The 25,280-nt window shown below is 32.2% G+C and overlaps 2 protein-coding genes and 1 long non-coding RNA gene across 4 annotated transcripts in view; 2 read left to right on the top strand and 1 right to left on the bottom strand.

Annotated features, from left to right (window-relative positions):
* Positions 1-25,280, top strand: part of LOC139769304 (A-type potassium channel modulatory protein KCNIP1) — a 340,210-nt gene that overhangs the window by 235,011 nt on the left and 79,919 nt on the right. The gene's annotated exons all lie outside the window — the stretch shown is intronic.
* The window catches only part of LOC139769309 (uncharacterized), a 54,519-nt gene continuing 43,281 nt past the window's right edge, over positions 14,043-25,280 (top strand). The window contains exon 1 of the long non-coding RNA XR_011717530.1: positions 14,043-14,181. This is a non-coding gene — a long non-coding RNA (uncharacterized lncRNA). The remainder of the gene's footprint in view (positions 14,182-25,280) is intronic.
* The window catches only part of LOC139769302 (uncharacterized), a 132,998-nt gene continuing 126,699 nt past the window's right edge, over positions 18,982-25,280 (bottom strand). Inside the window, exon 4 of the transcript XR_011717526.1 lies at positions 18,982-19,170. The gene's annotated coding sequence lies outside the window, so the exon portion shown is untranslated. The remainder of the gene's footprint in view (positions 19,171-25,280) is intronic.

Consider the following 25,280-nt stretch of genomic DNA (forward strand, 5'->3'; position numbering starts at 1 on the left):
GTGCAACTGATCGGTGTTTGAATTATTAATAGGCGGACACGATCGTAATATTATAGCATATACACTAATTTGCATAAGATATAAAGCTGGTTAGATCCAGAAGCACGGCGGCCAATCACAGAGACACGGATTTCTCTTATGAAAGCTTCCTGATTGCTCCATTCGCCTATCCGTTATACCTCGGGTTTTATGCAAATAGCTGCGACCCCTACCTTCGCCAGCTCTCCGAACTAGTTACTTCGTCTTAAATGTTTCGTAAGTAACTAAATTGTTAGGTTGTCGTCGTTACACTCAATTCATTAAGTTATCTCTTGCATAACACGATGTTTCATTGCATTTTATATTAAGAAATTTATAATGAATAAATAGTTAAATACTTACAAGCTGCTTTAGAACATAATCTCAAGATTTCAGGGCGCTTTAAAATGTAATCTGTTAATAAGTCTATGATAATATCGAGATAAAATCGAGATTTTTTTATACAAAAACGAATAATTTAGTTTGCTTTTAAAAAGATTTTTATTTCAACCTATCAATTTCGACTTAAATTTAATTATAAGTTTGTTATTCACGCTTTATGATTAAAATATTTAGGGCCGGTTTCACCATCTCCGATTAGTTTAATCGGCCGATTAAGTGCCAACCATGATTGATCAATCTGCTTAACGACAAATGCGATTGGTCAGTTTCAATGGAATAATCGGCCGATTAAACTAATCGGAGATGGTGAAACCGGCCCCTAAAGATACAAATATAAGCATTGGGATTATTTTTCCGCTTTTCTGTAGTTAAAAATAGGGACTCGAAAGCTCGACAGGCAAATCTCATTGGGAACATATTATTAAGGAAAGTACGATTAACGACGATAAATCTTTTTGACAGTCGAAATCTTCTACGAAAAACATTGAAGGGTTTGTTTCATAGGTCATTTATCTCTTGTTATACCGTGAAAATCGGACGTCGACGTTACACGAAATGCATTTTGCAATTTTCAGTAAAAGTAATATAGTTTATTATATTCACAAAAAATTATTTCTGCGAATCCGTGGCGTTTTATTATTCATTCCTTTTTTATCTTGTAAATTTTACAATTTTTCTTATTTCTTTATTTTTATACTCGTTTATTCAGAATGACACGATAGTTGGATTATTTAACTTATTAATCTTAAAGGCCACCTTTAATAAATGCAGCTATATTTTTTTTCTATTTAATTAGCGTTTATTCTTATCTATAAATTAAAAATTTTCTTCTGCTCATCCCACAAAATCTGTGTTCTTTTACAATTCTTGATGGTCAAAGATAGCTATCGTGATTTCGCAGCGAGATATCATGACATTGATGCGATGGTATTAAAGCGCAGGTGATGCCAAGGTGATGCCTTTATTATATGTCATGTTCCAAAATTGCAGGGCATTATCGATGAAGCACTGTTTGTTCCGATGATTTGAAGAATTCTGACAACTCGTCATTCTAAATTTCTATTTTCATAAACGAAAATCGATAAATTGTAAGACGACATATAACGCCATAAAATAAACACAAATAAATTTAACTATAGAAATCTGTACTATTTGAAGCGCTACTTCCACTTTGTCTCAATAGATAAAAAAGCACTTTTTTTTATTGTAAAAATTTATAGTATTTAGTAGTTTAACGAATCATCGTGTACTTAACACCAATTCTTCTCGTTGAATATAAAAGTTGTTCCTAATGTCAAATATATTTTTTCAAATATATTACAAGTATTTTTAAGGAAGAGCTGATGATATTTTTGCAAATATAAATAAATTATATGTAGCACACTAGATACGTATAATAACGAATTATTTTACATATATTACATATATATTTTTAAGAAATAGAATGAAAAATTTATTTGAAAAAAAAATTAAAAAAGGGAAGAGAAATTATAAGCCCTTTTATTAAATTTCTACTTTATATTCCTATCTTTTCGTAAATAAGGAGATATTAATCTTGACTCTTTCAAACCAATATTTGTATCATTAAAGTACCTTTGCCGTCTTTGAGTGCGTCTTCAACTCAAACTTCGAACAACTTCCTTCTCGTAAGGTTAGAACTTCGAGGCAACTATGAGAATGAAAAACAAGTCAGACAGAGGAAACATCCGATAAATTACAGAATTAGGGGCAGGTTGCGCGCCCATCTTCTTCCAGGCCTGAACTTTAATGATATTAATAGGTGTCTGTGGGTACTATTAATTTCTAGGGATGTCACAAAAACGAAGGGACGAAATTTCACGTTGATAGGTATATGTCACATATTGTCACGATGGAACGTTTTCAGTGGAATTTTCCAAGTAATTTCTTTTTGTCAAATAATATCAAATTTGCTCAATAATCATAGTTTCCTTACTCGAATTAAACAAACAGTAAAAATTGTACAAAATTTTTTAAGGATCGCGATATTTCATTTTTTTAAATGTAGGTATTCGAAATTATTATAAAATGCAATCATCTTAATTAGATATACACTTCCGTTAAGAAAGAAATTAATTACGGATAAACATTTCAACACTTTCCTCTTCATAATTTTTACTAAATTATTTTAAGAATACGATTATGTAGATAGATACAAATATAATGAGCAATTCATGCACATTTTGAAACACGATTAAAATTCCGATTATTTTAAGGAAAATGATAGAATTGTAGAAAATAATCTTCTTCATATTACTCGTAACAATAAAATTTATCCGATTGAAAAAACTATTCAAAGGCTTAAAGGCTGCTAATATATTGTATTATTGTATTGTATCCTTTATGGGGCTAAAAGACAATTTTTTATGAGAGCAGACTTTTATGGTATAAATCTTGATATAAAATCAAGGTATTTGTGAATAAAACGTTTTACGATAAGGATCGCATAGTCTTGCGTCAGCGTCTATAAAGCCTTTGACGGGTATTCATCGCGCAATATAACTTTGAGAATATACTACGCAAAAAGTTACGATAAATCCAGATAATAGAAATGGAGGAAAAAGAGAATTTTATGACTACAATATAACCGCATTGGTATCGTATATCTGAACAAATGTACTTTTTCATGATACCACTTGCGACGTTCAGAGATTATTTTTCAATGATTAAATTTAATAAATTTGCACTAAATAATAATAACCAATAAGAGATATTTAAAGAAATATTTGTATATTTAAATTTAATGAGAAGTACATACATATGTATGGTTAATTTTTCTCATGTATATATATAAGAGCATTTTAATAATTCATAAAACTACGCGTATTATTTATGCAACAGTGTCACAATGTAAAACGTAGCATATTAGAAATCAATAGGTTTTTAAAGCTTTAAAATGTGACTATAATAACAGCACAATAGAACAATAAATGAAACGAAAGACAACTCAACTAGGATTTGAAGTAGAACGTGAAAAGCTAATGCCGCTTCGAGAGTCTCAAGTGCAGGGCGTCAGCCATAAACTTTCCCGAAGTTCCATAGTAACTTACCGCACTACCATATCTCTACGTAGACACTTACCGCACATGCCGATCCAACTGCATTCACTGTCGCATTACAGGCCTTATTTGATCGCACTTACTCGCTTTGGCTTTTCACTATCGGTAAATCCGACCATCCAACTTTGGGAACATGCCAAATCTATGAACAGGTAGAGTCTCCTCTATATCATCCTCCTATCGTTTGCATGCAAGGGCAACCATAAGTGCCATTTTGGCGTATCCAGTATCAAAGGATTCAATGCCCTCATCACACAGAATAAGCAATTAGTTCCATATGGAAAGCGATGGGCTAGAATTAATAATCTTTAAATATATATTTTATATAAAGTTACATTTATGATATTGTAAAAACCTATTTCCATTAAAATTTATGTAAAATGATGTGTACATGTATATTTTTCCTAAAAATAATAATATATAGTCAATAATAATATTCAAATTTAATGTTTTTTTAAACTATTTTTTTACGTAATTTAAAGTTAAATTAATTTTGCAGAAAAATATTGCTATTAAAAATATACTGTTAGTTTAAAAAAATATTATTAATTATTTGCCATACACATAAATTTATTTTGAAGATTTCTTTAACAAGACCTTATATTATAGAGTAGATGCTAAAAGTGCTAGTAATATTGATCCTCTGAAGATGTTTACTCTGAAAGATAGAATTACCCTGAGTTTCCCTTTCACATTTTAGTTTCTTGCAGAAATGTTCAGTATTGTCTGACAAATAGCTGATGAAATTTATTAAGTTCTTGACACGGAAATTTTCATTTAACTTTTACCAATTTCTGTTTTTACCGTCGACAAGTCCTTACGCATAGATCATTCATTCGTTCTCTTCCAGTCGCGAACAATTTACTCGTTGCGAATAACAATTTCGTCGACGCACAGTTGTTAGCTTTCTCTCTTGTTTCCTGTTTCTGGCATTTGCATCGAAATTAACGGATTAAATCTTTACATGCGCAACACCTGCAATATAACGAATCAGTCAAGCGAAATTCTATATATTGCCAGTGTAAAGACAATACGCAATATATATCAACAAAAAGTTTTTGACGATTCCTTACACATCTGTTTGTTATATAACTTAATTCATTGAAACTTATCCATCTCGCAATAATGGCATCTGATTTTCTTCTGCCTTTTTATTTATTTAAATTGTATAGGTTATAGTTATACGTATTTAAATAAAATTACTATTACACAAGCGTTATGCAATTTGTTCGATCGGTATTATAAACTACAGAAAATATGGACTGGTAACGCAAAGAAATACATATATGTCTTGATGTCGGATTAATGCATAAATGACGGCATTATCAGACGTAAAATATTTTATAGATTAAAACTTACAATTTACGTCAATCTTGAAAGTAGATAACAAGAGAAATGGCCAAGTATTATGCAAGAGACAATAGTTGCCATACAGAACATGTATACTAGAACGATTAAAAAAAAACAAGAGATTTTATATTTTAGATAATAGGGCAAGTACTTTGGTACTGGTCCAGAAGATGAATCTAATAAGTTCCATGTGCTGGACAGTACAATTATATTCAACAATTGTGCAACTTTATGTCCTCATTAATCAGAGATCCTCTGGAACATTAGAAACATTTTGCTAGAATTTATTCATGAAATTCCGTGCACGCACGTGATTTTATCTTATTAACAGTAAAAATGGGAAGCTTGACAAATAATCACTTTGTTTTGTGATATTGTAAAAACAATTTTAAAGCGAAGTAGAAGATTTATAATCCATGCAGAGAATTTTAACATTTAAAAAAGATTATACTTCTATTTCAAATTTACTTTTATATTAAGACTTTGATTTGATTGAGAGAAATATAAGAGAGAATCTCTTATTTTTCTATTTGATTAGAATTCCTATATTCTACATCAATATTTAGTCTCCATTCAGAAATGAAATTACTCGTGGCAAGCTTCGGCCGTGATCTGATTTGTATTGATCGATTGTACGATACGCGGACACGCCATTTCCGTACCTCGTCGATTTATAAATACTCCGATCGGGCTGCCTGGTAAAATCGAAAACTCCTTTTCTTCACACGTGACCATGATCGATGTCGAGATAGGAGGACGACAAAATTTAAGTTTAATGGAGATCCGATTTTCGTTCAACGCTTCTGCGGTGGACGATAATAAAAGCGCCACGAATTGTTTCGGGAAAACGATAAGCGTTCGATTCCGTGTATCACTTTGTTCAATCAGAAATCGATTTTGATTTTACTTTACGGCACCTATTGCTTCCGATGTTGCAGCGCGATAAAAAAAATAAACCGTATCATATTTTGCATTGTGTATACGGACTGTTTATTAAGTCGCTTGGTTGTTACGATAATAACAATGTATCGCGTTTTTAAAAAAATATACTGGAACATTATTTTTACAGCAGTAACGCCAGTAACATTTGACGTTTTAGTTTTTCTACGTAAACAAAATTAAGTTTTTACATTTTGAAGAGAATAAATCAATTAAAAAACGTTTCTTTCTAGAATTTCCAATTACTTCGAGCTTCTACTTAGAAATGAGCCGTCTATTAATGGATATGAATGGTAATATTTGTAAATATCAGCCTGCACAATTGTACGTCTCGTGAGAGATTCAATATTTCTAGTATCTCTTGCAGGAATAATGACAAAATAAATTGTATAGTACTTATATGCATGCTGATTTTATTTAAACATATATAACTATAACTTACTTATTATAAATAAATATAGAAAACATGCTTTTTACTTTTAAACAGAAATTAAAAACGCAAGATCGAAGATATTCAGATCGTAAGATATATGTCAAACAGATGTGTGTGTAGTATATTTTAAAATAAATTTGTACATTGTAACCAAGGATAATCGTAGTTCCATGATAGATGGATAATATAAATATAAATAATAGATGAATGTCTGAGATAAGAATAATTTTTTAATCGCCTGTCAATTTTACATTATTTTCAAATATTATGCTTTATATTATTTTAATAATGTCGATTACATATATATAATTAGAGTCCCTCTAATCAGAGTCTGGTCAACTTGCAGTTCTGGCAAAATTCTGCGAGAGAGAAGGATGTAATAGAGAATATGAATGTAATATCGCTTTCTCTTTCTCTCTTATTTCTCTTTCTCTTTCTGTTTCTCTTGCGTTTGCCAAGAAATGGCGAACCAATCAAAAGTTGCTACTGTATGGCCAGACTCTGATTAGAGGGACTCTACATATAATTTATATCATCTTTGAACCGACCGACAACGATGCATTCACTTTAAAAGCCATTATTGCGAGCTTGCAAATTTCTAACTGACTTCTATCTGTATCACCCGCAAAGCTTGCACAGAAATATAATACCGTAGCGTATATCATTACACAATTGTATCCTGAATTACAAGCTACAGTATCGCATTTGTAGCTATTAAAATGATCCGTTAGATAGCAATCTAAATACATATGTACTAATCTGAATATAATCTTAATGTAAACTTTATTGTAATACTAATATTGTAAAGAGATGTCATTAATTTTTTAATAAAAAACTTATTAAAAATAATATATAAACATTCAAAGAGTTAATTTATCTCTTAGGGAAAAAGATTTGTTTTTTCCATTAGTAACATTAAGTTTACCTAAATGAAACACATTGTTCTCCGTAATAGTTACAAATGAAACAGTTATGAAAGAAAAATGAGTTTGCGATGTGGGAATCATAATTCAAAGATCGACGAAAATAGAAAGTGTTTAAAGCTTCTAACGTATAGTATCAAGAGACGCGGCAGTGTGCCAAGTATACGCGCCCGCGATACGGTTTATAGATACTTTATAGTTACTTTAGATAGTAACTTTTTCGATTTTCTTTACTAGTGGTGTTAGTTTGTTTTTTCTCGCGAAAGTTGAAAATGCGCTAAAGGAAGAAGATCTATTCGGTAGATTTCACTGATCGCCAAATAAAGGCACAGTATCCTAGAATTGGTAAATTGTAATGGCGGTTTTTAAAACTCGATCCTCTTCCCGGCGGCACAAGTTCACCGTTCTATGAGCACATTGTAACGTACGCTATGGTATATACAGAACACTGTGAAGGAGACTCCGATCGGCCACGAATGAAATCAACGAGCTTAGCAGCGCGTGAAGGGGATAGCCGTTGAAAGGATCCTACTTTCAGAAAAGTTTACGTGCTCCAGAGAATAACGCGTTAAACTGCAAAAAAAATTCAGGAAAATAGCGTCGTTCTAAAAGCAATTGCAAACTTTCAATATTTTTTTTCACATTCAAGTCTTGTATATTATGGAAGCTCTTCGAGCTTGAGATGCAAATTAGTGACGAAACAAAAATGGATTTTGAACAAAAAGTATGCGCAGCTGGTTTAAACGCGTGGGATACTAATGTTGATACTATAGCTAAGAGATTGTAAATTGAAATTCTTTGAATTTGATAAAGTGGTATTTAATGTGAGTTAAAAAACAATTTGCGATCGTAAGTAATCTTTATAAATTCGGTGATAAAATACATGTACTGTATACTTCTTGTGATAAGACAATATTATCAGATAGTTAAATGTTATAGGTATTATTATTAACTATAAGCACTGTCAGCACTGAAATTAATTATCCATGTTAATTCAGGAAATTTCATATCATAGCTATTCTAATTATAATAATACTGTAATTATAATACGAATGCAATACATACATATATATATATATACATATCTATATATACATATGTACCAAATAGATATATTTGTATAATATTAGAATATATAGCCTATAGGTAAATATATGGCTCATGGTTATACTTTATGTTCTGTTTCTTTTTAACATTCTTCGCGATGCATTGATGAATATATAATGCACTCTGAATATTTCAAATAAGAGGAAATACGATATGGTATTTAAAAGCATAAATGTGGCCTCTGACGAATAAAATGTGCACTTTTATCTCGAGTTAAATTTGACCAAAGATAGAGGAACGGGATGTGTCTAAATTTAATTTTACTATTTTTTTCATATAGTGCTCTCATGGTGGTGGTACCTACCTTAGTAGTTAATAAATATTAATGAGATAAATCGCATTTGTCAAGTTAATCCGTAACTACTAAGTAGTTAATAAATATTAATAAGATAAATCGTATTTGTCAAGTTAATCCGTAACTACTAAGTAGTTAATAAATATTAATAAGATAAATCGTATTCACTTTAATAAAATAATTTATTAAAGTGACAAATACGATTTATCTTATTAATATTTATTAACTACTAAGCAAAAGCTAATTTTATCGTGCTAATTACCTTATATTCGAAAGTATAAAATATAAAATATATATTTGTATGCGTTCAAAGAAGGAAAAGAAAACAAAATTTGTGTAATTAATATATCAAAATAGATATTTTTTATTCCGAGATAAGATCTAAAAAATTTCATCTTTGGAAAAAATATATAAAAGTAAAGATTGTATTTCGAAAGATAATTTTTCTTAATTCTTATTTAATGGCGAGTTTGTAAGAAATGAAAACGCGGTTGCGAAAATAATTTGAGTAAATCTAATGCCTCTTATTGCAAGGGAAAGCTCGAGATTCGCTATTTCACATTTTCTCGTTGCATGAAACTGATGGAAGCTTGGTTAATAAGACGAGAGCCAAATAAAACATCAAGTAAAAAGTATAAAATGAAGTCAATGGCAGAAAGTTGCACGCTAGAATAATCTTGCAGGAAATTGATAAAAATGGTGAACCACTGGTACTCTATCTATTTATGTCTACCTTAGATATTATAACCACGTAATAAAAATTTCTTTTTTTTTTTTGTAACTTTTAATTTTGAGGTAATCATAATCTTCAGAAGAATTAAAGTTAATCCGTGGTAATGCCGCAACGATGGTAAAAATTTTATTTTACCGTGAAAAATAAAAATCTTTTAATCTGTAATAAAATTATTATAGTAGAATCCGAACTACTTTATTTGTAATACACTTTTGCTGTTTTTAAAGATAAACGTAAAATGTATACGTTTCTCTTATTATTATGTACACGTGTAATTTTAATTTTATTTGTGGAATAACGATATGTCTTAACGTAGATATTACATTCGATACTTGATATCTAATTAGAAATTTTATATATATATATATATATTTGTTTGCATTTAATAATACTTAGTTAATACATAATTGATATACGATTAAATATTATATTCAAATATATGTTCGATTATTTTATGTAAATTTATTAGAATCATTAATAATGCCTGCCTTTTCGTGGTTTTATGTTTTAAGTAAAATTTAATCATATTTTCTCGTTTCATTTTCACCACAGTAACAGTTTTCCTTGATTCTAAATGCTGCAAAAGTTCCCCGAGTCCTTTCTTGGCAGCAATTTCCTGTGATTCTCCACGTTTTACTCTTTTACCTCTTCTCATGTAACGAAACGTTTTATTCCTTGCACGCCTGCTCTAGTAACTCTAGTAACTAACATCCGGAATACCAACTGGTTCTTCTTGTTTGAATGTCAGTATTGTTAGATACGTGAGAATGCAGTTTCCTTTTTTTTTTTTTTTTTTCAAGAATTCCTTGACTAAAGAATCTAAATTGTATTAAAGGTCATGATTGACCTTTAAAAAATGCATATAATTTATTATTCTGTTGTATACTGTAGAAAAATATGTTATTATTCTTCCAAAAATAATTATAATTAAATTTAGTATTTTGCTTTTATAAAGAAAACAAATTTGATTATATTTCATTCACCTTTGACAAAATTTTTAACTTTATTTCGCAAGGTAAAGTCTCAACGCATACTTCAATGTAGAAATGATATAATATTTTCGTTTGACCTAGTATATACCGGGCCAATCCTTTGTGAGGAAGAATTGCGCATTCATGGAAAAAGTGGAGTATATGCCTTATGGAAGATATAGGTTGATATGTCGAATATTTTTTTGTGGACGTATTTATGAACTTGATCGGTCGGAAAAGTAGGTTATTGCACAGATTTCATGCTTGAAAAGCGATAATAACCATAATATTTTGCCGCTCTGCACAAGCTTTCAAATATTTGTCCATTATTAACTCTTTAAGGACGGAAGTTGCATAACTGCATAAGTGCTTCACTTGTTTTATATATCGCAGCTGCCTCGAAAGGGCGGTAAAGTAAATTACGCGTTTATTTCGAAATAATTGTAATATAGAAATCTAATTGTAATCAGATATCTCCGCGTACGTACTAATTTAATTGAAAGCAATCCTTAATAAGTAAGTTTCGATTAAGCTTATTGTGCTACAAAAGACGTCATTACGTTTGGAATACGTAAATGGCGGATTATAGGTAAAGTGTTTTACTTGATCGCTCAACAGAATTTCCTCTCGTTCTTATTTCATGGAAATTACCTTCGAGCGCCTAGTGATTTCGAAGCATCTCGTTGACGATGTAAATAGCGTAATGCAATTACACGACGATAAGGAACGAAAGCTACGAATGCATTTCATTTCACGCATTTCGCGAGGAAAGTGATGCGGTTGTCATTGGGTGTGCGAGGTTTCCTGGACATTTGCTTATAAGGCACAAGGCACCCAATTACTGGATATGAAATTGCAAGAGCATATTTATACATGAGCTTTTAGAAAAACTACGATTTGAACGAAACGTTTATGATCCGTTCTCTCATTTGCATGTACTTAAGTTACGTCATTTTCATAATGCAATTGTTAATGCATTCTCTTTTATAAATATATGCGTTATTAAATTTAACGTATTTTTAAGCCTATATTAAACGTAAAAATACCGGAAATTCTTAACGCCGTCTATAGACCATACCTCAGCGAAACGCGAAAAAGAAATGTTTAGAGTATTCGGCTAGAAGAAACGCAAAAAAGAAACGTTTGGAGTATTATGTCAAAACCCAATTCAGTCAGCTCCTGCCCCGGAGTGCCCCGGGAATATGTGTATGCATCTTACGATAAAACGCCATTCTCAGGCATCGCAAGTGCACTCTGCCACTCTTCGTAGATGCTAGAGAATAAGGAAAGTGCTTTATACATCGAGATATAAATCTTACACACATCTGCTCTAATATAACACATTACTATGTTAATGGTCGGCTTTTATCTGTTATCTACTTATCTTAATATTCATTTAATCATTTATTTCATATCTATTTGAATGAGTCGTTAAAATTTCATAAAGTTTATGACAGCAAATTTGTATGTTTGAATGTTATTATTTGAATTTTGATGCTGTATCATTGATGCTGTACGGTCGACAAATCATAGCACAGTGTACTTTGTGGTTAACTGTGATACGAAGAACTTACCATTGATAATTACATGGTTTATCCAGCTTAGAGGATGGAAATGGTTTCAGGTGAAGTCTGAACAAAATCATTACTAATAATTGTTCTTTATTAATCGCTTTAACAGGCTACTTTTAGAACCAAACGTCTTGGCTTAAATATATTGTAAATTTTTCGTCACGGAAAAGTTTGTTTCAGAAAGTATTGAAAATCAAGCTGTCAATTCTTTCGCGTTTCGCCGAGATATAGTCTGAACGCATTGAGAAATATATTTGCTATTCATATTTTCGTGTTTTTACAGTTGAATAAAATCAGTTATAAAATATTTGATGTATTTATTTAAAAAACTCAAGACAGATATTTTGCTATATTGATCTCTAAGTTAAAGTTTAAGTAAAAATATACACATACGGTAGTTTCAGGACACCCTGTATACCATAAGAGAGAACATTTCAGTATCTGCGAAGTTAGCTTGTTATAGTATAGCTTATTGCGATGATAAGTTCGATTTAGTGGAATCATGATAGGATCTTTTCCCTTTTAGATCACACAACCTCTTTCGTTATTCTTCTTTTCAAACCTTGAAGCATGCTTCAAGGTTCCTAGGAATCCAGCCTAACTCACGTCCAATGGAGCATTTTATTCTCTTCGCCCATTTTCAACACTTCAGTAACTTTGAATCACCGGTAGCACCTTAGCCATCAGTAATTTTGAGGAGAAAATAAGCGCAGACATATTTTTCTTCGATGATATAAAATTGTGTAACTGCCACTCTTTTCTATTTTCCTGATAAAAATTTTTTAAAAACTTATTATTTGCTGATATAATTATCGAAGAACTCAGAATGTAAGAAAATTAACGAAGATCTATTTATAATTAATCCTATCAAGAGAGAGAGAGAGAGAGGAGGGGGGAGGGAGGGAGAGATCTATATATTTTAGTAATATATTATAAAGTATACTTTTGCTGTCGAGTATAACATTTGTATAACTATATAAAAAAACAAATGTTTAATGAGAAAATACGAAGGGTGAATAAAAAGGGTGAAAACTTGCATCCCACTAAGATAATTGAAGCATTTGGAGTAATTGAAAGTGGAGGTTGGAAAGTCAGTTTACGAGTTGATGAGTGATTGGATGTATGTATTTCTCACGATTCCACTCTTTCAGTATTATACAGATTGATTAATTAATTTAAGAATTGATTTACTAAATGAAATTACGATTAAATATTACATTGATACACTTGAATTATTAAAAACATATGTATTTGATTGTTTCTGTAGCACAAAAGTCAGACATAATAAAAAAGCAATAAAATAAAATAAAATTAGCCTCATATTAAGTGTTTTGTTTCGTAGCTATCTACGAAAAATTAGTTTCCGAAAAACTGAAATATGCGAGAAATTAGATTTCATTAACGACTAGTTTTAATTGTTTGTAAAACAATTATACTTGCAGTTTACTTAAATTTGTTAGTAAAAAAAATATAGGTCTTTGAGTGGTTGCGAAAACTTTAAGTCAATATCGTTGCACCATCTGTGCCAAAAATTTACTCACTTTAAGTAACTACTGTTTGTGAACTATCGTTTAAATTACCGGTATATTGCGTTTTGAATCGAAATCGCGCCATTCGATATTTCGAGCATTTCGGACCGGAAAATTTTTGCAACATGATTCAAATTACAGATCGATGCCATAGCTGTTTCGTAACAAGTGGTGGTAGCAGTAGTAATAGTAGTAGTAGTAGTACGTAGATGCGCGCCCTGCGTCGACTATTACGCGGTGCCATGAGACTCCGTCCTCTCGACAAGTGCTTCGCGGCAAACTGAGGAGAGGATTAAATTTGGAAAAAAGGAACAGGTGTTGGTGAAGATAGACATGGCAGGTGAAAGCGTGGAGTAGATTCGAGGATGAACGCCGAGAGAGAAAACACAATTCGTGGTGTCGAGTGGCAAAGGACCGGACCGGAGGTGCCACGCTTCGCAGACGTCCCTAGTGCGCAAGGGCGTTGGCGCTGACGACGGACGGTACTGGAAGTGTCGGGGGTGTGGGGGTCTGGGAGCTTTGGAGCTTCATGGCGGGGGTGAAAGCATGAGGGGGATGAACCGAGTAGGGGATGGTGTTGAGGAAACCCGTGGGGTGGGACAACCGGAGACGACTGTGCTCCCAGTCGCTCAGTCCGCGCCCCGACACGCAATCACACGCACACTTCTTGTTCAAAAAGACAACAGAGTTTTCCGTTCGTTTTCCGCGCTCGGGGATTTTCAAGTCGATTCGTAATTCCCGCTGCCGCGATCTCAGATCAGTTCGGGAACACTTTGTTATCGATCTCCTCGTCGATCCTCGATACCTCGACGGTATATCCCACACTTTCATCGGTGAGTATAATGGCTGATAGATAGTGTCGCGTATCTGATCTGATCCATACAGAGAAAGAGTGGAATTCTTGTGATGCGTTCTGTGCGACGGCAGCTGTTACGTAGAAGTTCGGGAAAAACTTTCAAACTTTCGTAGTATTTCTTTGTTACACCGCGCTCAGATGGCCGCGTTTATCTTCAATGTCGCAGTCTAGAAATGTTACGTCGCATTAGTGAGAAATTCATCACACAACGCGATAAAGCACACGTAATCCGCTTCTCTTTCATCTTCGTCAAAATTTTGTGTTACTTCGCAAATTACCCTCATAATTACAATTGCCACACGTCCTCTCCGGCTTTCATCCTGCTAATGGAAAGCCGGCGAGTTTGTTTTATCCTCAAAAGAAAGAAATAAGATTTCACGTTATCATCCATGTTAACGAAACTCTCCCAATTTTGAGCGTAATAAGATTTAAAAAAAAAATGTTAAACAAAACGATCAAGATTTAATGACAGCTTCTTCATGTAGCAACACTGCATTTATAAACTATAAAACTGTGATATAAAGCACACACTTTGTTGAGTAAAAATTAATTCAACTCTTAATAAGTCATCTCTTTTACATTAGTTTATAATGATCTGTATTAATTATTTTAATAATTTGTAATAGACGACTATTTATTGTCTTTTCTTATAAACATTTAAAATAGTGCTTGAAAAGAGATACATATTTTGCATTTTTAAAGAAATACGATTTTTGTGCTATCAATTTCTTTTCTATATATTAAATATTGATATTATAAATTATATAAACTTTTGATAACTAACAAGTATTCCATAATTCCCTCGAAAATACAGAACAATAAAGATTATACAATAGCGTCCACAACTTTATGCGCACATCTATATCTCATCTTTCGTACCGTACATGTTGCTGTAATCTTAAGAGGAAAGCTTAATCTAAGAAGGATTAATCTGCTTTCAATTTACTAGACCTTTACTGAAGATTGAAGCTGAGAAGTTCACGATAGTACGCGTCTTTTATTAAATATTTACAATATAAAAATGGGACAAAAGATAATAATTCAATATATATAGTGCATTTAAGATGTTTTGTTATGTTTGGTTATATAATAATTTTTTATATAAAAATTAAACACTTTTTAATGAATCTAGTTTTGTATTAAGAAAATAAAAATTTTAATCGGATAATAAATCTTACGAAAAGAAATCATTTATTAACGAGCAATATAGAAACAAATATAAACAAAAACATTAATAAAATGAAATATTTTAACCGAATAAGTAACATTTACTTCGCCGTAATTGTAAGTAGAAATATTTTAATTTCTACTTATAATTAAGTAGATATACATAATAATAATTATCAGATTGTCTTGAAAATTGTTTAATATCGGTTCTTTTTACTATTTATGTGGATTTGTTACAAAGAATGAATTTAATAAATTAACAAAACGTCGGAATTTGTCAGAATTTTGATATGAATGGGATTCTCATTAATTTTCTTGTACAATACAATATTCATCATGCGTATCTTCAATATTTCTGCCAATGCTTTTATCAATGCAACCGAGCATAACTTCATAATGTACTCGCATTTTTGTCGTATTAAATTCTAGAATGTATCATATTTGCATATCAAATATGCACAAAATGTGCAAAGATACATTGAAAAGATAGAAAAGTGGAATAAACAAATACAGCTGATATCGTCAAAATCATATTAATGATCATAATCATAATCAAATCGTTCTAGATTTAAATATAATACTAATGTCACGGTAGCCTTTTAATTATGCAGAGAGGCAGAGTTTTCTGTCGGAGAATCAGCCATTACTAAAATTGAAATTTCTTGTATTTATGATTTCGTGTACAAAATAATAATGCAATATTTATGCTTATTGTATTTATTAGTGTACTCTCATGATTATTCGAAGTTTGACAATATTATTAATAAGCTACACATTAGCCGACACATTAGCATAGAAAGTCTCTGCCACTTTATGGCTTCACACAATCGTATTCGCTGCAGAAAATCCATTTGCTAATTGGAGAGTTCTGCCATTTACGAAATCAAATATGAATGGCAAGTAAGATTGGTTTACAAATTAGCACTTCGCCACCAAAGCACATTAACGAATTACTCTTATGCATCATCAATCGGATTGACATATGTACATATTATATAATTACCGTATTTCGATTTATATGCAGGATACCTAAACCTATCTACTTTCTATAGGTATATATGTACATATATCATACAGAATTTCTACTTTATACGAAAAATCAATGTATAGCAAAACTTTCATTTCGTAATAAGACTCTATCCGCGTTATGTACGAAGTTAACATTTTCTTCTAAACTTACGCAGTCTTTTTAATAATCTCGTTAACAATCAATTCTACGGTCTTATCGTATTTATCTCTTTATCAATAGCTTAAAAAATATGCGAAAACATTGCCTTACATTTTTAAATAGCTTTACCAAAGTCTCTACTATTTTACTTACGTTCTTAAAGTGCAAATGTCCAGTCTTGACTCATTTTTATGAGCTGGCTGGTAATTTTATGGACGGTTGGCAAGCACGATCCCGAGAGTAAGCCAGAAACTTTCTTGAAGCTGCTTCGGACCGCTCATCTCCCTGCTGTCCAAACTTGATTCATCTAACTTCGCTCGATGAAGTTTGCCATCGAAAAGACATGAATTTCGCTATCGATGCAAAAATTTGAAGAAATCACCTCTAGCACGTTCGCAGTTTGTTATTTCAATCAAAAGTTTGCGATGGGACACGACAGCTGTTTCAAAAACGCGATGTAGCCAATTCGTGACGTCAGCTTGTTGACTAAGAGAAAAGAACGGGGATTTTCTGGTCAAAGGCCATGAGCATCACAAAGCAGATCGGAAAGTGAATCGACGGGTTATTATTGAAAAAGTTATAATTCACCCACGCGCCGTTGACAAAGCTAATTCATACTTCCTCCCCTATTTCGATCGAATATTTTAATTGTCAGCAGCTCTTCCTGTTGTCTGCCTCATTGTGCTTTCCTTTGCGCTTATAGTGAACTGGCTTAATTGAACTCTCCATTCGTTCGCGCAAAAGAAAAATCCACAAAGTGCAGTCCACATTGCAAGTGCAATGACTTCGAAGATTTTATTGTTTGTATCGTGACTTTAATTACCGTAGAAAGTCGTACAAGAGATTCTTATAGTAATGTGTATAATGTGTATTCTGATGTATAGCTGATACAGAAGATAGAAGTGTGTTGTTTATCGCTGTATGTTGTTAATCGATTTGGAAGTTTGCGATGATAGGTTTGGGCGCTTGAACTGATGAGAAGAAACAGAACCAGAATTACCGCCCTTAAAAAGAGATGAGCGAACTTAGTTTTCACTTACGATCGGATCGATCGAGAAAAGCGAATCGGATCAGGGCCAGGTTCTGAAAGCGGTATCGCAAATTTAATTTTTAATAGCGAGTCTGGATTTGTCCAATCTCTTTCTATATCCTCCGCTCGTCTTCTGCTTTCTATATATCACTTGGACGATTCCCTTACAAAAAAAGATTATTATCGTATGACCCAGATCGCTTTAGTATGCAGGTGACATTACTTGGGTAAAGAGAAATTCAATTTCTGAAGAATACCTTCGAGCATGATGTTAATCTGTAAACCATTTCCCGAATAAATAAAGCCATCTCCTTGGGTTTCGCGCATATCTCGATTAATACCTGAAATATTCAAACAGTAAAATATTTCAGAGTTAAGAAAAATTACTAAAAGATAATTTAGCACAAATATATTTATTAATTATATTTTCTTTTAATATTATATAATGTTTAAATTAAATATAGATATTATACAACAACAACCAATAATAATAATAATAATAATAATATATTATAATATGGGATCTAAAAAATTAGAATAAGAATAGTTCGACTTGTTAATTAATTTTTTTTAAATCAAAAATTCTGTAAAGCTTTATCCGGTATCTAACACGCTTAGTCTAAGTTATTGATAATATGATCCGCTTTTCAAGTTTCTCCTGGGTTATCAATTTGGATTATGTAATTTAGAGTAATAATTTAACGTTATCGAAGGATTGGAAATTAGCTGAGGGAAATGAGCCACTCTGCCTTATATGAGATTTACAGAATTAATAAACGATGGATTAAGAATTAACCGTAGGTGCAAAAAATTTTTTAGCATTTAACCGAAAATCTCGCGCAATTTATTTTAATCATGCTTTTTAAATTATTATTTCTATCATTTTTTCGACATAACCAGTCATCAAGCTTTTATTTTTGACTATTTATTAATTCCTTTCCCCTTTAGGGAGAATTAAATTTGTCTTATTTTTAGATTGAATCGATCTGCACATATAAAGCATTTTCCATTATTGTTCTCGTGAACATGTGGATAATATTGATCAAATTTTGCTTTATATTTGGAAAGCTGACAGATTTAAATTACGCGTAAATCGTATTTACGTATTTCACACGCACGTGTATCGAATGTTAAATGATCTTATATCAAGTTTGTTTAAAAATAATATGGCGTTCGATTTCTATAACAATTATGTGAATATTAAATACTACATGAATAAATTTTGGATTATAGCAGTTAACAAAAAGATTGCAAGATTTTTACGAAATATAAATTGATTTAAAACTAGTAAAAGAACATAAAAATTATAACGATGGATTTTATGTGAAAGTATAGCTCACTTTACTCTATGACAGTTGGAAATAAAATATTAACTTTGTAATATATTTTTTCTATAATAAAATTGCAAACGATTGCAAATATTATACTCGGCGTATTGTATCCTTTATTCGAATTTCTACAAAATACTATAAATATAAAGCAGCATCTTCTTCTGAGGCGAAATGAGGATGTTATTACTGCAGTTGTTGCTCCTCAATATCCTGTCGGGACACGGCTACTCAATGAAGACATTGTCGAGACGTATTTATGATCTTGTTTTCCTGAAAAATAAGAAATTTGTATCTCGGGGAAAATATTTATCGCCAATTGCTGGAGATAAAACGGGAATCATGTGAAAGTTTCTGCGCGAAGAAAGAATCCTTTTTCTGCGCAGACTGTTGTTTTGCTACGCCTTTTGCATATATTCCGCCGCGCCGGCTAAATGTTCCGGTCTTCATCGTGTTGCATAATGCAATAGACGTCACGCTCCTTGATCGGTCTGCTTTGCTTCTATTTCAATTAATGCCTATTGATTTGATCGGGTCGTGTCATTACGCCGTGTCGTAATTTACATGAAAATTCGTCCCGGCTTGGCACAAAATGTCATCGATTGACGAAACGCGACAATGGACTGTGATATATATGTATATTTCCTGAATATTAAATAGATTGATACTGTTCCGTTAAGGTCAGAATATTACACTTCCGTATGCAATGACTCTTTTATCACTGTGATATAACTATCTTGGAAAAAGTAAATATATTAAATAATGCTTATTTAATATATTTTAATAATGCTTATTTAATATATTTTAAGTAAATTTTGGATACAATCTCTATGCAGGAAAAGCACTATTGTTTGTAATAATTATGCATTAAGTAGTTTTAGATTAAATCGACACCAATAGATTTCTTATATGCATTTATATCGAAATAACATCCAAGCGAGATATTGCTCGTGTGATCATATTTTTATTATAAAATATTGTAAATAAAAGAAAAAAATGGTATACGAAAGGTGTTAAAATGAAAAAATTCACGAAAGAATCTACGAAAGATTAGATTACCTTTTATGCCTTCGTAACTCGATACACGGAAACGATCGCATTTGCCATTTCGAGCAGTCTGCGAATTGCCAATTAAAGCTTTTATAGGCTATGACATAAAGTCAGCGAGACAATGGGGAACATGTCTGCGTCGGTTGTCTACGCCGTAAAGCAAAAATAACAAAATATAAGAAGAGTAAAAACGCAGTAAAGCACGTACCGCTCGGTCATTCGAGTAAATGATCCATAAAAGCTACGTACTTCTGACAAAGCGCTCCGTGCGCGACGCATTACCCGTTCGTCTCTCTCGTAAAAAGTTCGCTTGAAGCTGATGACGGTTAGTCTACGACTAACTACGGTCCGCTCTAGAAATTAGCAAGACTCGATAAGAACACGAAGCGAATCTATTGATCTTACGGTCTTTGTTTGGTTACATTGGCTGCTCTCCGTTCGTCGGTGCAGCATCGACATCGTTAAGACGTCCAAGTTTCCGAAGGGTCTTAAAGATTTAGAAGGATTCTCGTAGACGATTCCACGTAGGATCTACCGCTTCGATAAGAAATAGAAACAACGGGCAGAAGCGGAAAGAGGTAAAGCAAAACGATGGGCAAATGGAGGGAAGCGAATAAAACGAAAAATGGACGAATCGGAAGAGAGAGAGAGAGAGAGAGAGAGAGAGAGAGAGAGAGAGAGAGAGAGAGAGAGAGAGAGAGAGAGAGAGAGAGAGAGAGAGAGAGAGAGAGAGAGAGAGAGAGAGAGAGAGAGAGAAAGGAAAAATAGAGAAAGCATAACAGAAATGTGAATCACTGGCAGAGATTTTATCCGCTGCATCTCGGACGTTGTTCTCCCGTTTATTTTCTTGCAACTACGCGGTGTTCTCTTTTTTGCTCACCGACGCGTAAGTTTTATTTATAACTCACTGTTGGCTTGGGCATTAGCAGCGTTTAATTATCTATGCATGCTGCGCTCCTGAGACCATCGCGATTATTCTCGCGCGCGCTGTTATCCAACATAATTTTGTGAAGTCAAGGAAAAAAATATGTACACACGTCAGCGGATGCTTTTTATCCGTCTTCCGGAGTTTTCATCGACGTGCATAAATCCCTGCGGATCACACGGAGGCATTATCAACGTCAGGCCATGGCTATACATGCCTGGTACGTACATGCATATTCATCGTTCTTCGTCTGGTATTGGTACACATCATTAATATTTCCGATTAAACGTCGTTTTAGCGGGCTGTCACGTGCATTGCGTTCACGTCATGTAATTAAACTCTGTAACGAGGTACTTCGGCGGTTTTATGTAATTAATAACATACCTGACAGCGTACGTTTTGCTTCTCGCTCGAAGTCGATCGTTGCATTTCTGATTAGCCCCATCAGGTCGATTTAAAGTTTTCCTTTCAGCCCTTCCTGTTTTCCACCCAGCAGCCCTCGTGGAGCAGCTATGAAAGAAGTAAAGGCCAATATCTCAGGTCTTTATGAATCCCGTTTGTTACGGGAGCCTCTTTTGAAACTGAAAATCTTCAGGATTTCATAAGATATTTCCGCCGTACGTTCTGTTTCTCTCCAGACGCTCGCGGTCATTTATATCTGTCAGTGACATTTACGCTTTTGCAAATTGGTACGTAATTTTTTCACATGCTGTAGGAAACAGGTCGCCCTTTTACTTTTTTATTTGAGGGAATGTTAATAAACTATAATGTTCTCTCTGCACATAAAGTCTTATGTTCCCGAGAATACCTTATTAAAAATTTAATACTTTGTACTGTTTTGAAAAATTCCAAGCAACATATTTTAATATGTATCGATGAAAATATTTAATTTGACGATTCTATGAAACTATTTGTTTACTATTTCTATATCACCGATATTTTATGTATTGTATTGTATTAGAATCATTAGTAATGTATTCTATAAAAGCATTAAGTTTTTTTTAGCTTCTATCATAACAACATATGTACATATAGATCATAGATTACATTTATACTTGATATAAAGAAAGCTTCTATTCTAGATATACTACAATTGAAATATAGAATGGAGATATAAATGATGATAAATTTACCTTTTTCGTGCACATGAAAACTACATACACATGGCATTATTTATCTCAATATATCATAGACAATACAAAATAACTGAAAAGATATACAAAACAAGTCGACGCATTTGAATTTAATGTAAGATGCCAAAAAGTGACAGATGATGATGAATTTAGACCCTTCGGTTAATATGTTAGCATATATTGGGAAAAGAAGCTTATAAATACTGTACGAAGGAACAACGTAACAGGTGGTCCAGCCTAACTTGACTAAATATGCATGCACCACTTTCTCGCATATATCTAAAAGCTTCGTGTGCTGCGATAAGATCCAATAAATTGATAAGCTGTGATATATTATATTAACACGTCTCTAAATATATTTATTGGTCAATAATTCGCGTGCGTATGAAGACTTTTTATCAATATATCTAATAAAATATAGATTTTGTTTATATTTTACTTGTAATTTTTATAAAAGTTTAATTTTTTTACCGCATGTATTTTGTAAATTATTTAGGAGCTAAAAGTAATTTTTTTTGCAAGATATCAAAACTTTTTCCATTCATATTTTAGAAGAATGTAATAACTGCAACGTCTAATAAATGAACAAAATGTCTTTATATGTATGCTTATAATAAAACGCAATGATTAACGAGCACGGAAAGTGCATTACGAAGATAAGATCAGTGATAGGCATGTGTACATATGCAAGTAAACCTACTCTCTCCAACAGCGATTTCCACAAAAGATTTCATTAAGGCATTTTCAACAGAAATCCGCAAAAGTATGATTGATTGCATGAACGCATACATTTATTGCCTAAACATACATGCGTATATCAACGCACAGAATTCTCTTCTTTTGTTATTAGTGCATTATGAACATTATAAATGATGGATGAAAATAAGTTTTTACCGCAAAATGTTATATCGATGATGGCTGTAATTAAATTGTAGCTATAATTTTCCGAGATTAATGTTGACCAACTCGATTGCCTTGAATATATGAAAAAGTGTTCTTAAAATTCAACAGTAAATATTAATTAATTGCAATTCATATGTGATATTTGGTTTGTATATTTAAAATATATACATAAAATCAGAATATTTTTTGCTGGAAATTTATTTTCTGTACGATTGTATCATACATAATTGTTCGAGTTACATTTGTAGAACAAAAATTATTGAAATAAAAACTCTCGTCTTAATTTCACAGAGTTTTAATCCATTAATTTTAGTTCCAAACGTCAACACATTTCTGTGCACAAATAATAATGACCGTTAATAAGTCTGATTGTTAACATAGTTTTAAGATCCGAAGGGGATCGTATTTATTCATGGAATTCTCGACGGGAAAGGCATAAATTATACATTCCAGGACAAAGTTAGGAACAATAAATGAGGCGGCGTTACAAGTTTTCTGTATTTTACCGAGCGTACTTAGTACGAAGATAAGGGTCTGTTCTCTGATGAGTAAAGAAGGAGGCGATAAAGCGAGGGTGGGCAACACGGAGAGAAATTTTCATAAAGAAATATCGTTTCGGTTTAAAATCAGCAAGAATTCCAAACTATCCAAATGCACATGTGATACATTGCCGGTGATACGTTGCCGTCACGTTCGTGTATCGGAAAGGTGTTATTCAAGATACCAGGTCACACGTATTGAATCGCGACGCCTATTAATTACCGAGGCAGCCTATAAATCTTAAACTTTTTTAATGGCTGCGTAAACGTACTATATATTACACGTGGTCTTGTCAATTTCGAATGGCTCTCGCGTTGAGAAGATGATGAATGGCATTTCTTTTCTCTTGCACGAAACTTTCCATAGATTTTAACGTTTCACGATCGAAAGTTTAATTAAGTATGAAACGTAATTGAAATTTCGCCTCGTGAATCTTTTGCGAATTGAATTTATCAGCTGAAATGCAGAGTTCTCTATTCTTCATTTATTTGAAATGCTACCCTCTTAAAAGATTAATTCATCTAACTTTTACAAAACTACTCAGGAACATTTATTCAAAACTCTATTTAATTTTAACGACAGATATTTCCACTCTTATTTGGACATCGTAATAATTCCGAGATCGAGTATGTAATGAACATGAAAATATTTTATTGAATTTTAATGATCCATCCATCCATCCATATCTAAAAAAGAGATGTAAAGTCGATACTCGAATCTATCGAAGTTTATTGTTGTCGCTTTTCCGCGATGCCGATTGGTTCTCTCGCTGCGCTTACTTCATTTGCAGCTGCCATCGTATATTTTGACAGTTGTGTGTATCAAGGAGTTAATAGTGTAATAGTAATAGCATAATGTTAAAGCTAAATAGCGCGCGCGAAGCGTCTGTGGTGTCTGGTCTAGTAAAAAATTGTTTTCCAATTATTATATAACATATGTTGAGGACGTAAAACCATGGCAAAACTAAAACCTTGATATAGTTATAATTGAACACATTGAAAATTTTGTTTATGTTACAAAAAGTTTGAATTTTATAAAAGTTTACTAAAGCTTATTTTGTCCTACATTTAGATTTTTGTACATTTAAAACTGTATTTTTTACCATAAAATCGGTGAAATATATGATCGTTAAGAAAGAAAATACAGGTGCACATGTGAAAACTATGCGTTCTCGTAGTATTAGTATGCAAAACAAAACTTTTTTACTATTATCGTAAACGAAGAACTTTGAGTATCATAATATTCGCAAAATATTCAAATGCCATGCAAAATACTTGATTATATTGACTCGTTAGAAAGAAAGTCAGAATAGTTTAGACGACGAAAACGCTTATTAGCATATATGTGATTAAAAACAGTAATTCTAACATTATTAACTTAAAACAAAGACATTTGTGATATACAAAATAAACTTAGTTTAGAAACAAATATATTGCTATCATTCTTCTATGTTATGCTAATGCTATAACTGAAACGTTGATGAAGCAGTTTTAATTAATTAAATACATAAAAAGATTAGCTACTAATAGAGAATTTAGTTGTAAAATAGGGACAGTTAACATTTTTTTGCAGCGAGAGCAAAAGGTTTTACTACTATTGCTAAATTATAGCTCTCACTGTTAAAAGTATAGCTCTCGCTGCAAAAAATATAGCTCTCGCTGCAAAAAAATGTTAGGTGTCACTAAATTTGCTACAGTAGCTAATCTTTTTTTCGTGTTTATTTAATTAATTTTATGACTGTGATGTTTTGAGCCGAATGATATCTGAATTATTTCCCTGCACTTTCTATTAAGTATAATACAAAATTACAAAGAAAAATTATAAAGTGCAAA

The sequence above is a fragment of the Temnothorax nylanderi genome, unplaced genomic scaffold (assembly GCF_030848795.1).
Source record: "Temnothorax nylanderi isolate EJ_2023f unplaced genomic scaffold, tnyl_v1.0 TNYL_tig0021_pilon, whole genome shotgun sequence".
Taxonomy (NCBI): Eukaryota; Metazoa; Arthropoda; class Insecta; order Hymenoptera; family Formicidae; genus Temnothorax; species Temnothorax nylanderi.